This window comes from Vicia villosa, linkage group LG7, assembly GCF_029867415.1.
Source record: "Vicia villosa cultivar HV-30 ecotype Madison, WI linkage group LG7, Vvil1.0, whole genome shotgun sequence".
Lineage (NCBI taxonomy): Eukaryota > Viridiplantae > Streptophyta > Magnoliopsida > Fabales > Fabaceae > Vicia > Vicia villosa.
The window spans coordinates 14,924,904-14,940,815 of NC_081186.1; the positions used below are offsets into that span (position 1 = coordinate 14,924,904).

The following is a 15,912-nucleotide window of genomic DNA, read 5'->3' on the forward strand; positions in this document are numbered from 1 at the left end:
GACAGATTCGACATGCCTAAGGAAAATTCGAGGTTGCCCTCACTTCTACAAGTCTAAAGAACTAAGGAGTGAAACAAGGTCAGTGGATCTACAAAGGAGATTATCCCTAGGATCACTAGGTGTTTATCATGCTCGGAATTTCGACCCCGGCGATCGCTTAGTGTTACTCAAGAAGTTGTACCTTCGGATTAGCAATTCTAATAGGATGACCATGCAGGTTTTGGAGTCAATTCATTTTCTCACTACTACGACTTTCCAGTCGCACACTTCTATTTTTAGGATTATTAACAAACTTAAGGGAGAATGACGAATACAAATAACTAAGTCTAGCTAAACATATGCTTTCAAGGTAAGACCGAGCCGAGGATGTACAGGCATTGTTTCATTTCCCAAACAGTGGAGATATAAGGATGTTAATCCCTCGTTACCCCCTCGAGCCAGGAGTTGGAGTTTTGTTTCTACTGTTCAAAAAAAACCTTGATTTTAACCAGGGGCAGGGTAGATGTCAACTAATTCAATGATGTATTTTGGTTGCCAAGAGAATCAGTCCATCCAAGCATAAGGTTCAAGCGTATCTTCTTCCTCGCATTCATCCAAGATTGAGGAAGCAATGGAGATAACATTCACAAACATCTTCTTCCTCAATACGTCATTCAGGATCGAGGAAGTATCAAAGTCGAAGCTTGCAAATCAAAGTCGACATGGCAGTCACAATATTCAATATCCAAGGATCAATCTCAAAAGGAGTATTCAAAAGAAAAAGGAAAAAAAGCGCCCGCTAAGTCAAAAATTCCATGAATAAAAAAAACGACTTAGGCAAAATTTAGGGCATCCCGATGGATCAAATTCAAAAGAATTGGTTCATGCAAAAATAAGGGATAAAAACAAAGGCTAAATACAATGGATAATCTGGTGACTGCTAAATCATCAAAGCTTCGCATCCATGCTTGGATCTTTACAACATTTTTCATCAGTGCTTGGATCTCTACTAGGGCTTCTGCTCAACATCGAAACTGAAACAATTCTCTTGCAAACAAAGCACATCCATTGGATTAGTAGAATTTTTAGGATCTGGAGAACATCAAGGAGAAAGGGGTGGGATAAATAAAATTTTGAGCCTTATATCCATTGTTTCTTAAAACATGAACCAGGCCAAGTTACAACATTTAAAAGTCCTAATTGAGGCAAGGTTAACCATGAAAGCATGTTAAGCAGGATTTGTTATACTGACTCCTATGTTTGTTAAAACTACTTCTAATCACTATGCTTCTTCAAGCATTCTTTTCAAAACCATCCAGTCCTAATTCATAACGGACTTCGATTTCAAAACTTGCATACGCATTCCATTGGAGCTACTTCTCAAAAAGTACAACACCATCTACGAGTATACACTTAGCATCGAGGAAATCTCGAAATGGGCTAATCAAAGGTGATCATTTCTAATAAAGACCCTGGAGTCGGGGGAACCACATCTAGGGGGTTCTCCTAAACAGGGGCAAAAATTTCAAGGAGCACAGGGGCATACAATCGAACATCCTATCAACTAGGGGCACTCTTCCTAAGGTTCAATCGACTTGGGGCACATCTCAAAGCAATCTCAAACAGGGGCATGTCAGACATGGGAAGAATTCAAATTCAAAGGATAGAACACTATGGATAACCTTCCATGACCTGGAGATCAGGGGCACACCCTTCAATCTAAACATCGAAGCATATGACAAGGCTATTCCCTGGGGCACTTCCTTCATAAGCATCTTTCTCCATGAAAATACTGGGGCAATGGATATCAAATCCGCAAGACACACAACAAAAGGAAAAAGGCGTTCTCGCACTTTACAACATCGAACAAATTCTTTCTCCTAACTACGATCTTCCGAGCTCAAACAAGACAGGTATTGGGAAATCGCGCTAGCATCACACCCCATCCTAGCAAACAGACCTGCAACTCCAGCGAACTATATACGCTTTGGTTATTAATAACCTACCGTCGGAGCATCACACAAATACATACAAATCACGCATTACATACATTGGTTGATACATTACACCGTAACTCTTTATGTGGTCTTCTGCAAGACAAACATTCACATCCATTCAAAAGACCTTTTTCGGGTAATCTTACAGAAGAAATTACTTCGTTCCACTCATTACGTCAACCAAGCATACGCATATGCATAAGCATACATAAACATTACAAAGCCAGCATAAGCATAGTCAGGGTATAGGTGCAAGCATGGAATAAACAAGTTCAAAGGGTTTGAGGAGATAAAACCATGAGATTGCATCAGCATTAGCATACATGCATACGCATTAGCATGAGCATATACATATCACAAAAGCCCAATTGGCAATCCAAACCATTACAAAGTCCAGTTCCCGTCTGGTAGTCAGTCCTCGTCTGACCGTTTCATCAGTATACATACAACATATACATGTGTAAGCATTCACACATACGCATTATACAAACAACAGGGGCATGTGCATAACGCATAAGCATGATGCATACGCATTCACAAAACAAAATTCTACATAGGTAAATTTCGCGATAACACTCGCGGATAACCCTATTGGTGGTACAGGTAAATTCTGCGATAACACTCGCAGATAACCCTGATAACATAGGTAAATTTCGCGATAACACTCGCGGATAACCCTATTGGTGGTACAGGTAAATTCTGCGATAACACTCGCAGATAACCCTGATAACATAGGTAAATTTCGCGACAACACTCGCGGATAACCCTATTGGTGGTACAGGTAAATTCTGCGATAACACTTGCAGATAACCCTGATAACATAGGTAAATTTCGCGACAACACTCGCGAATAACCCTATTGGCGGTACAGGTAAATTCTGCGACAACACTCGCAGATAACCCTGGTGACATAGGTAAATTTCGCGACAACACTCGCGAATAACCCTATTGGTGGTACAGGTAAATTCTGCGATAACACTAGCAGATAACCCTGGTGAAACAGGTAAATTCTGCGATAATATTCGCCGATAACCCTGTCGGTGCAGGTGAACTTGCTAGAATTATAGCAAGCAATCCTATTGGGGTCCAAACTGCGATGTAACTTGCCAGAACTATGGTAAGTGAGAGGTACAAACTGCGATGTAACTTGCCAGAACTATGGTAAGTGAGAAGTTCACAAACTGCGAGTAGCTTACCAGCACTATGGTAAGTGAGAAGTTCACAAACTGCGATTAACTTACTAGCATTATAGTAAGTGGGGGTTCACAAACTGCGGAAGCTTGCTGACCATAGCAAGCCAATTACACAACCAACAGAAGGTCCTCGCTATTCCTTTTCAGGAACCTTTCCACGAAGTCTTCTTCAAGACGTATTCCATCCTTTCTAGGAGCTTTTCCAGGCACACAAGGTTTTTCAAATGATTCCTCAACTGGGTTTATCACGTTAGTCCCTCGGCAGTGATCTTCTCCGTCAACAACAATCAGAGGTGTTATTTTTCTTTTCAGAATTACTAACACACCTCATTCACACATATTGCATATACATACACCGCTCTCATTTATTTTGAGAAACTCACTGCATCATGCATCGCATGCATCATAAACATTGCATAAAGTCAAAGTTGCCTTTTTAGGCCACGCTACGATCTAAATGCGTAGCTCCTTCAAAAAAAGAGAGCGTCTGCTTCATAGTAAAAAAAAGAGAAGAGAGAGAAGAATGGTATTCACCTTTGGTGGCATCTGTAAGCCCATCTCTCACAGAACTTCTTCCCAACAAGAGCAAATTTCAGGGCATTCTCAGTGTTCAATCATTTTCTACCTTTAGATCACGATAGGCAGACGTGCCTATCCGACTCTTCAAGTTTAAGAAGATTGAACAGGGGCAGCTGTAATACCCCAAAATTTGCCCAATCAAATCTATGTCTTTTAAGTCATAAAGGATCAAAATTAAGAGTCATGGGTTTTGACATTCTTATTGTCAAACCCGTTCTCTTATAAAATATCCTGAGACAAAATGGGGTGCAATTAACAGGTGCTTTGGGATCCAAACCTCGGGGCCCAATTATTACAAGGGTTTTATCCTTTTTTGGGGATTATAGTTTTTTTACTAACATTTGTTTTTATTAATTTTATTATTACTAATTATTAGTATTAATATTATTAATTTTACTAATTAATTATTGTTAATATTAGAATTGTCATTAGAGATTATTAGTGTTATTATTAGAATTAGTATTAATGTAAATATTATTATAATTAGGATTTTTATAGTTTTTTATAATTAAATTAGTTGGGCAATAGGCCCATTAGGTGTAGAAAGACCTAATCTAAACATTATAAATAGGGTGTTTTTTTGTCAATTAGGGGAGGCCAATTTTCACTAACCCTTATTTCATTCACCTACAAACATTCTCTCACGTAGAAACAACAATTTTTCTACCCCACACATGTGTTATACTGTAGCAATACATCTTTTTTATAGCAATTCTTTTTCATGTGTAAACCCTTTTCTATAAACTAACCTTTTTCCTACAATTTCTATCAAGCTTTCACCAAAAAATAACAACAAAAGCAAAAAAGAAAGAATAGAATAGATATATTAGATCGCAAGCCACACTGTGTTCTCTTTTCTATAATAATACTTGAAACAACTACAAAGAAAAAAGGAAGAACTGAAACCATTGTTGTATCGCTACGAAGATCTCATCACCGCCGTTACTCAACCACGGAGCCGCATAAAATCCGCTCAACACGCTGCTTCAACCGCGAACAGCCACTGATCTCGTCGCCGTTCCCGAGCACCGCCGCGAGTTTCATCTCGATTCATAACCAACGCCATCAATCGCATCATCCCGCGAATTCAAGATTCGAATCTTTTTAGCTTAAATTTTCGTTCATGGAGAAGTTGTTGTGTGGTTGACTGTTCAGTAACTGAAGATTGCAGAGAAAAAAAGAAAGTAAACAAAGAAGAGGAACAGTGCACGCTCTTGTTCTATCTTGGATTTTTGATACGGTTTCGCTTGATACTTATAGCTTTTGAAGTATCCTTATGTCAACATGGAGAAGTAGCACAGTTGGTTATGCGTATGGTGGCAAGAGGGTAAACCCCAGATCGATTCCCAGGGGCGCCACTATTTTTATCAGTTTGTTTATACAAAGGTGCCACCGGATCCAGTGTGTTTCACATAAGGGCGCACATGATGCTCCCTCACATCACAACCATAGGATCATACCAGATCCAGATCTAACGCTCCAGGAGAAAGGCATATACCATGGACCCTCAATAGCACCCACACAGGATGATTGCCAGGTTCTTTTTATAATATATTTATTTATTTACTATCTATTTATTTAGATTAATACATTTGATTCAATTAGTTTATTTTAATTAGGATTAGAATAAATTAGGATTAAAACTAGGATTAGGGGTAGGAGTACAATATTTTCCCGATTATTTTGATTACTCGATTATTCGAGTTAATTAATTTAATTTATTTTAACTATAAAAATCACAAAAAAACCCTAGAAAGGTTTATTCACCCATTTGGGTTTGTCCAATCCCATTTGGCAAAGAATATTAACCTTCGAATAATTCTCTCCTCGACCCGACTAAAGCTATTAGTCGCATTAGACGAGAGATAAAATAATAAAAACAATAAACTCTAACTTCCCCTTTAACGGATAAATGGCGGATGAATATCTATTTCATCCCGCTTTCGAATTAGTCGACTCTCTATGTCGTACTGATCAAATATCTGAATAAAGGAGTAAAATAATTTAATTAATCCTTTATTTAAATTCTCTCCTCGACCCGACTAAACCTATTAGTCGCATTAGACGAGAGATAAAAATATACATAAATTAAAATACGTTTAATTTGCTGCCCGCGACGATCAATCTATCGATCCGAGTAACCAGCAATGCCCATTAATCCGTTAACTATAATGATCAAACCTATTGATCACTGCAACTAACGGTGACATATTAAATCAGGGTTGTACGCCCAAATCTCAAAATACACTAAACCACGACACTACAGAAATTCACTTCTTCAAATACTGCGATGTTCAAACTACGATAAGGTAATTCAAAATACCTTCGAACTTCGCATTTCAAAACTGCGATAGGCCATTCAAAAGCCTTTAAAACAATTTTCAACCATAACAAATCAAATTCAATTCTAAGGCGTACAACCCTGTGCCCGAACTACGTTGACTCTGATTCTCCATAAGGAGATACGTAGGCACTTGGATAACCAAGGCGAGTCCCCCTCCCTAAAATCTCAATTTTCCCCCTATTCAATTCTTTAGCTATTGAACCTAAATTTTAGCCATAAAACCTTTACCTTAGATTCAAAACCTTTAGGAAAGGGTTGAGGGTGCCTAACACCTTCCCTCGACCTGAATATAGTATCTTACCCTGATCTCTATACTGCGTAGGGTTTCCTATTCGCCCTTCAGAATAGGTGGCGACTCGAAAGCTGAAATTTTTAGGCAGGTTGCTACAGGGTCCAATTGCTTTTTCATCCTTCTTGTGTGGTATAATTCTGGATCAGTACCCAAACATTCTCAATGAACATGATGTAGTGTGCAAAAGAGAAAGTTCCTTGGCATTCCATTACAAACTGTTTCAGGGTAAGCATGTTCCAGACATTGTCATGACATCAGCTGAAACTTCCAAATCTGGAGCATCAGTCAGCACACTAGAAGTCATAGCAATGCTAAAAGAGACATGCAAAGAACTGGAATCTAAAAAAATATCTCTTGAAAAAATGATACGTATTCTGGAAATGGATGAGAATGAGGAATTTGCAGATACTAAAGAGATGGAAGATAAAGATGAACAAGAATTGGAAGAAGAAAATGCCAGTCCGGCTGATGACTCTGAGAAAGAAAGTTCTTCAGACACCTCAAGTGGGTCTGAATCTGGGCAATAATTGCAGCTGGAGTCCTATTTGTTTTGTTTTGTTTTTGTTTGATTTGTTCTCTTTCAGTTAGTTCCGTCTGTTTTATTTGCTTTAGTTCAATTTAAATTTTTGTTGAACTTATTTAAACTTGGTGGGGGAGAAGACATTTCTGTTGGCTTTGGCAACTTTTATGGCCAAACAGGGGGAGAGGTAATACATGTCACCCCAGAACAACAAGAATGGTGGATGTGTGTGATCAACAATACTAATTTGCTTATTTTTGTGTTGACCTGTTTGTGCTTGTGCTACTCTTGTGGCTGTTTGTCTGGTTTGTCTAAGCACTGTGTGCATACTGGTGATGTATGCTGTCAGTTGTGTATTAGCTTGTTTTTATTGTGTTTTGGTTATCTTGTGTCCGCTGCAAGTATTTCTCTGGTATGGTGTGACAGGTTGTTTTAGCCAAAAATTTGTGAAAGGGGGAGATTGAAGGTGTTTTCATATTGGCTGCATTAATGGTAAAACATACCTGGTTGATATTGTATTATGTAGGTTGCATATGTGTGAAGCTAATACAGGTTTTGTAGTGAATGTCATGATCGATGTCATGACATCCGTGTGTGACAGCAGGAGCTGTTATTATTTATTAAATGTGTTTCCTGATTTATCTCAATTATCAGTTTAGGAAACCTTTTATTGAGTGCTGAATATTTCGTCCAGAAGATCCTGCTGACAGCACATTTTGTAATAGACAGATGGCGTGGGAATTAGGTTAACTTGGTTAACCCTAGTTTGTTTCTTAAAAAGCCTAAGACCCAAGACTGCATATAAAAGGACTGCAATCCTATTTTGAAACGCAGACAGAAGATTTTGTATTGTGAAGAACTATTGTTCCGTAGCTATCTCGTGTTATCCAAGCAATTATGCTTGATGATTGCGTTGGATTAAGTTGTGTATGTGTAATGTCACTCTAAGCTTTTAAACAGGAGTCTGTGTCTCTTGATTGAAGCTTTTAAGCAGATCAAGGTGTGTTTTTGAAGAGTGTCTTCTCTCTGTAATTGTTATTTGTTTATGTGTAATCACTGCTGTGATTGAGGGGGAGTGGAATGGAGATATTCCATATCTAGGGAGAACCTGGGTAGAAGGGTCATTGGGTAGTGATTAAGTGAGAAGTTGTAAACGGGGGAGTTTAACTTTGAATTGATACTACTAATAGTGGACTTCATCTCTGGCTTGGTAGCCCCCAGAGTAGGTTGTTTGAACCAAACTGGGTAAACAATTCTGTGCGTTCTTTATTGTTTTTATGTTGTTCTGTTATTACTATATGTGCTGCGTAATTGTGGATGTCATAACATCCAGTTTGACATCGAGCGTGTGTTACTAGAATTTTCAAAAAGTATCATAAAAATACTAACACATTCTTATGTGTTTTTTTATGAAGGAATTCAATTAACCTAAAGTCTACTATTTTTTATGAGTTTTTAATGTCAACAATCACCTAAAAATCTAACAACATTTTTATGGTTTTAATTACATTTTATTCCTAAAAAAACTACCCAAAAATATATGGTTTTTATCATGTTTTTATCAACTAAAAATAATAGAAAGAAGACTATGTGAAAGAAACTAAATCTAAGATGAATTAAAGGAGTCAGGGGGTGAAATGCATATTGTGGTATTACAAGCAATAAGGCGCTGAGCCCAAAGGAAATGTCCCAACATTGTTTTTTTGTTACAGACTTTATTCTATGTCAAAAACGGTTGTAATGGGCGCAGGGGTGTGCAGAATTCGCATGGCTCAAAGGATTTTCAATCCATTCAGATCTATCATATAAGAAAATTATATGTTCTGGATTTTACCAAAATACCCTGCTTGCTCTTAGATTTGACACGTGGCTGCCTTGTCCATCCATCATTCTTTTTGTCTTTCTTCCAACATCTCACACCATGTGAGTAAAATGATGATGACAATGCTATATAAAACCATTTTCTCTTTCTTCCAACATCTCACACCATGTGAGTAAAATGATGATGACAATGTTATATAAAACCAGAATATTGTATTATTTTTATGATTTTTTTAATTATTGTTTAATAGACTTTAATTATTTTAATTATTAATTAATACCATCCTAACTTATCAAATAAATACGGGGGTAGTACTATCATATATATTTCTATATATTTTTTATTTTTTCAGTAAAAAAAGACTAAATTATTGTGTTACCTTTTAATTAATATATTATTTTTAAATTTATTTTGCTTATATATTTTTCATAAAATTTCAATTTAGGGAATGATAGAAATTAATGGGAACCTGAAGTTACTGATTAAAATATTGAATATTAACGGGAACATGAAATTACTGATCAAATTATTGAATATTAACGGGAACCTGAAGTTACTGATTAAAATATTGAATATTAACGAGAACATGAAATTACTTATCAAATTAGTGAATATTAACGGGAACATTAAAATATTGAATGTTAACGAGAACATGAAATTACTGAACAAAATATTGAATATTAACAGAACATAATATTACTGATCACAATATTGATTATTAACGGGAACCTAAAGTTATTGATTAAAATATTGAATATTAACGAGAAGATGAAATTACTGGTCAAAATATTAAATACTAACGAGAACATGAAGTTACTGACCAAAATATTGAATACTAACGCGAACATGAAGTTACTAATCACAATATTGAATATTAACGGAAACATGGAGTTACTAATCACAATATTGAATATTAACAGAAACATGAAGTTACCGATCACAATATTGAATATTAACGGGAACCTGGAGTTACTGATTAAAATATTGAATATTAACGGGAACATGAAGTTACTGATCAAAATAGTGAATATTAACAAGAATATGAAATTATTGATCACCATATTGAATATTAACGGGAACCTGAAGTTAGTGATTAAAATATTGAATATTAACGAGAACATAAAATTAGTAATCAAAATATTGAATATTAACGGGAACATGAAGTTACTGATCACAATATTGAATATTAACGGGAACTTGAAGTTATTGATTAAAATATTAAATATTAGTGGGAACATGAAGTTACTAATCACAATATTGAATATTAATGGGAACTTGGAGTTACTGATTAAAATATTGAATATTAGCGGAAACTTGAAATTACTGATTAAAATAGTGAATATTAACGGGAACATGAAATTACTAATTACCATATTGAATATTAACGGGAACCTGAAGTTATTGATTAAAATATTGAATATTAACGGGAACTTGAAGTTACTGATCAAAATAGTGAATATTAACGGGAATATGAAGTTACTGATCACAATATTGAATATTAACAGGAACCTGAAGTTACTGATTAAATTATTGAATATTAATAGAAACATGAAGTTACTGATCAAAATAGTGAATATTAACAGGAACATGAAATTACTGATCACAATATTGAATATTAACGAGAACTTGAAATTACTGATTAAAATATTGAATACTAACGCGAACATGAAGTTACTTATCACAATATTGAATATTAACGGGAACATGAAATTACTGATCACAATATTGAATATTAACGGGAACCTGGAGTTACCGATTAAAATATTGAATATTAACGGGAACATGAAGTTACTAATCAAAATAGTGAATATTAACGGAAACATGAAGTTACAAAAGGCTATTTAGACACAATTTAATTTTGGTGGTTTCAAATTTGTTCTTTGATTTTTTCTAGACACAATTTAATGTTATATTTTTTTTAATTTTTTTTCAAAAAAAAAATGTTAATTACTTTTAATATACATTTTTTCTTATTAAAAATATACATGTGAAACAAATGCACGTTCCATACCGTGCGAACGCACGAGTTTATTAATAGTTTTATATTATGGTGATTCACTTAATTGGACCTTAATTAAGAGGTTAATCATATCAGAATTAATTCCATCCAATACAATTAACCATAATTAATATCAATTAATCAAAAAATAAAATAAAATAAGAAGAGGCTTAGGCTATGTTTGGATATCACGAAATGAACGGAGCGGAATGAAGCGGAGCGGAGTGGGATGGAGCGGAATGGAATGGAGCGGAACGAATGTACCATTCCATTGTTTGGAAATTTTAGGACGCATTAAGACAAATTGTTCATTCCTCCCAAATCGGAGGGGAAGGAATATGGTGGTAAGTGATGGAATGGAATGGAATCTATACCACTCCTTTCCGCTCCGCTCCATCCGTTTTTAAATTATCCAAACAACGGAATATCATTTTATTCAATTCCATTCCGCTCCGCTCCATCCGATTCCATCAATCCAAACAAAGCCTTAGGGTTATTATCTGTGCGACACACCAGCTTTCCAATGAAGCTTCTTTTTCTTCCCCTGGCTCAGACGATCGGCGCGCGGCGGGCTCCATCTCTTCCGATCGAACTCATCGACACAGCCGCGAGAGATTTCCCCTCAGCCTCACATCTCGTCTCTTTTCTCCGACGAAACTCTCAATCTCTCTCGACTCAAACATTCGCCGCGGAGGCTGGAGGAATCAACCTTCTCCGACGAAGACTCGGCCTACGTTGCCGTGAAACCAAGGACGAAGCAATGCTTCACTTCTGCGGCCTTTTTCTGATTTGTTTCCGTTGTAGCAATTCCTAATGCGGATGATGCTACGTTATTGTTGCTGTGTACAACGATGAGGATGAACGAAGCATTGATGTGTGAGGTTGAGGCTGCTGAAGTTAGGAAGCGGATTGAAGTGTGAAGATGGAAAGTAATTGCATCTTTTATGATTGAAACGATGACGAAGATGATGATGATTCAAAGTTACCGATGATCTCGCGGTGAGTTTTCTTGTTACAACCTTTTTCTTGATATACTTTCCTGTGAATCTCTTCTTTTTTCCGTTGAACTTTGTTGCCTTCTTGTTGTTGAAGGTTGCTGAAGATCGTTGTCGCTTGCAGTGAAGAGGATGTGAGGATTGATGAGGCATACGATTTGCAATGGAGTGAGGATTTTCCTTGGAGAATTCTGATATCAGGTTGTGAATATTGCAGAGACTTGAATGGAGATTATTTTTTGGTTTTCTTCTGCAGATTCGTTAAGATTTTCTTGTTGGTGATTGAATCAAGAGATTTTTCTTGCAGGATTTTGGAAGATGAATGAAGTGTTTGAAGATAAGTTTGAGGAATGGTGAAGACCGGATTTAATGAATTCTCAAGAGTGAAGAGGAAGAGAGAAAGAAGAAGTTGTTAAATTGTGGAGAATGAAGGTCAAGGAGATTGAAGAGAGTATGGTGAGGTTGTGGATTGAAGAAGTGATGGAAGAAGGTGAAGGAGATTGAAGTTGAAGAAGATGGATTGTGAGAGAGTGAAGGAAGAGAATTGAAGAATGTGGAGAAAGAGATCGAAAGATAAAAATTCAAGAAGTTGGTTCCGGTTCAGTTTTTTGAAGAGATCGAAAGATAAAAATTCAAGAAGTTTGTTCCGGTTCAGTTTTTTGAGGTGAGTTTCTCTTTTTCAGATTTCTGTTAAATTTCTCCTCTCCCTGATTTTTTCTGTTATGCTGTTGTGTGTTAGTTAGTTATACTGAATGATGTTAGGTTAGTTATAGATTGTTATGATTCTTTTTTTGGTTCTAGGTACAGTTACATGTTAGTTAGACGTTAGAAGGTTTTGGAGGTTAATTTGACAGTTAGGATTGGTCACTGTTAGTTTTGATTAGGTGCACCTAACTGGTTTTCCTCTTTGTATTTACTGATGCGGTTCTTTTCTTTGCAGAATTTTGGTTTTCTGTTAGTTGGCTATTGTTAGGACAGTTGGGAAATTTGAATGTGGTAAGTGATGTGTAACTCATGGGTGAATTTGTTGATGAAAACTGCTGGGCTGAATTGATTATTGTTTGAACTATTTTCATGGATGCAGGTATGGTTGGTTTGGCATGAGAATGAACATGAGTTTTGCATGATGGAATGAAGATGAAATCTGGAGGAAAAATAGGATCTTGGCATAATTTAGTTTTTTGTTTTGGCATGCTTGGAGAAGAAGATGACTAGTTTAGGAATTAGGGCCCTTGGTAGACTTTGTATAAGTTTGTATGGATTGTAATGAAGTGTAATGGATGATGGATTTTTGTAATGACAATTGAATTTGTAGCGGGACATAGCTTGTAACAGACTATCTTTCCCTTTTTTATGAATGGGATTGAATTAACGGGATGAACGGAATTGATGTAATGCGATCTTATTCGGATGATAGGTTGGTATGTAATTCTTCTCTTTTTCTTGTATGTGTAATCATCTTTTTTTTTTTTGATGTAGTGATTTTTGGATGTGGAAATTTGTAATGAACTTTTGTCTTTTGGTATGGAGACTAGCTTTGTAATATGTCTTGTGCTTGCATCTTGAATTCCAAACAATCACCATGAATGAATCTTTACACATGCATATTTGAAATGACTTTTGGTGTCATGGAGAAATCGTGTTTGAGAACCTTGATTGTGCCACTTGAGAATTATTCTGCCTTTTCTCTTTTAATCTCTCAAGAACAAACGACTTCGTAACTTGCAATAGTGGTAATGGACATAAACCAAATACTTGCACCGAATTTGTGAATAAGATTAAAGTAACTCTCCTTAATATGAAAACCATAGCCATATGCCTTGTGATCTAAACAATAAGCCGTTTCTTTGAATTGATGAAAGACGACTTCCATAAAATTTCCTTACACAATGGGATAATCCTTGATATAAAACCATGAAGAAGTTTATACATCCTCTTGCAACCCTTGAGTTAACAAGAAGAAAGCCATATGATCCTTGAGTCAACCCTAGTTCGCGTTAACCTCAGTTGATATTTTGGTTGATGCACACCTTGTAATTTGATGAAGAAAGAATCAATGAACCAAACCTCAGCTTCCAACTATGACGAATGAGGAAATAACTTGAGTCAGCCTTTGAATGAAGGTGAGAGCCTCAAAGCATTAGGGGAACCCTAGATATTTCCAGATCCTTAATCCCAGTGCCAAATTTATTGATTTAAATGAATGTATGATATGCTAGATGACCTAATAGAGGTATGCAAGTGAAATGAGAAGCATGGGCCGGATAAAAAGAAAGGGTAGGGACAAATTTGGGGTATGACAACATACTTCAGCGGGAGAAATCACACGAGGCATCACTATTATGAGAAAAATCATTCTTAATAGAGATAGAGGAGTAAACTATGATGTAAATTGGAATGATGATAACCAACTAATTGAGCCTAATGGTGCAAAGTTGACAAGTTACATTGATACACTTGCTCGTATGCACATTCCAATCACTGCTGATAGATGGACTAAAGAAGAGTTGGATTCCGGTAAAGATAGAATTTGGACTGACATAAAGGTACCATATATGATTGTTGTTATTTTCTTTTTGTTGATGATAATGTGTTTAAATTGCTTATAATAACACACTCTATGCGTATGTTTTTTCGTAGATGTCTTTTAACAATGAAGATAACCGAAAAAAGTATTGTCTTCAATTGGCCAGAAAAAGACACCGAGGGTGGAGAGCTTTTTTAACAAACAAGTATCTTAAGGATAAGCAAGGAAATTTCCTTAAAGCGGAACGTCCAATGAAGTATAGAGTCTTCATTGGACTTGGAGAATGGGATGATTTTGAAGCAAAACAAGTAGAAGATGAGAAATTCAAGAAAGAGAGTGACATAAATCACCAGAGAGCATCAAAACCCACGTATCCATACAAAAAAGGGCGTTTGGGATATGCACGCTTACAGCGAAAAATTGTAAGTATATATAAATGCTACGATCTTATTAATTGTCTCAATATGTTATAATTGATGATCTTATTATTTGTGTCAATGCGTAGTTAGACGAGACGAAAAGTGACGAAACATCACTTCCTGTACATTTTTTGTGGAAGGAAGCTCTTGTGGGCAAGGATAGAGTCGTTAGTGTCATACCCCAAATTTGTCCTACCCTTTAACTTCTAACTGGCTTAGGCTTCGCATTCATGTACATACCTCCACTAGGTCATCATCATATTGTACATTCATTTAATCAATGGTTGGCATCGGGATTAAGGATCGTGAAAAATTAGGGTGTCTATATTGCCTTGAGGCTCTCACATTCATTCAAAGGCTACAAGGTTGTTATCCCTCAAGGTGTACCAAGTTTGAAGGATTAAGGTCTATATCCCCGTGTGTATCAAAAGATTAGAGTTGTTTCATTTGAGCTCATTGGACTCCATATCAAGATCGTTCTTACGTGCTTCAACTCTTATATTCTTCAAGGATCCCTCAAGGCACTATTGAAATTGACTTAGATTAATGATTGAAGTTGAATGTTCATTAAGGATGTAAGATGGTTCGAGGTTGCAAAGTTAATTCAAGGTGTGCCATTAAAAATTTGAAGGGATTGAAGGCTTGCTAAATGAACCAAAGATCTTAACACTTTGTGTACAAATTCTTGGGATTTGTTAACCAGAAGCGTTGGTTCGAGTTTTAGTTGGAATTCAAGAGGTTAAAGTCGGTATCCCAATCATCATTCAAATCATTCCAAAAGAAGATTTTGTTTCAAAAATCCTTACAGAAGAGAGTTGAAGTATCAACCCATTCAAATGTCTATCTATAGTCATTACAAAATATTAAAAGTACATACAATCCTATCATAGCCCCATCAAAACATGCACCATATTTCAAAAGCAAAGCTGAATCCATGTAACCTCCACCATCCTGTTTTAAACAGTCTCTCATTTTAAATACACATATCTCCAAGAAGCCCACCTACTGACAGTTCCATGTTATCCACATTGTAACATCCATACACTTCCATATTATCCATCAAAATACAAAGGAAAAAACCAACACAAGAAATTCACAGACCTTACATAATTTAGTCCATATCCCATACTATACTTGATTCATGTCACTGACTATTACAAAAATCCAAATTTCATTATAAAAATCCATTACAATACCTATCCATTTACAAAAGGACTACACTAAACAAAAGTTTACACCATATTTCA

The 15,912-nt window shown here is 36.1% G+C and overlaps 1 long non-coding RNA gene across 1 annotated transcript; it reads left to right on the forward strand.

The window, feature by feature from the left end:
* The first annotated feature begins 11,227 nt into the window (after positions 1 to 11,227).
* LOC131616977 (uncharacterized) lies at positions 11,228 to 13,114 on the forward strand. The gene is made up of 5 exons (XR_009288365.1): positions 11,228 to 11,723; positions 11,817 to 11,920; positions 12,027 to 12,383; positions 12,660 to 12,715; positions 12,804 to 13,114. It is a non-coding gene; the product is annotated as an uncharacterized LOC131616977 (long non-coding RNA).
* Positions 13,115 to 15,912: the final 2,798 nt, after the last annotated feature.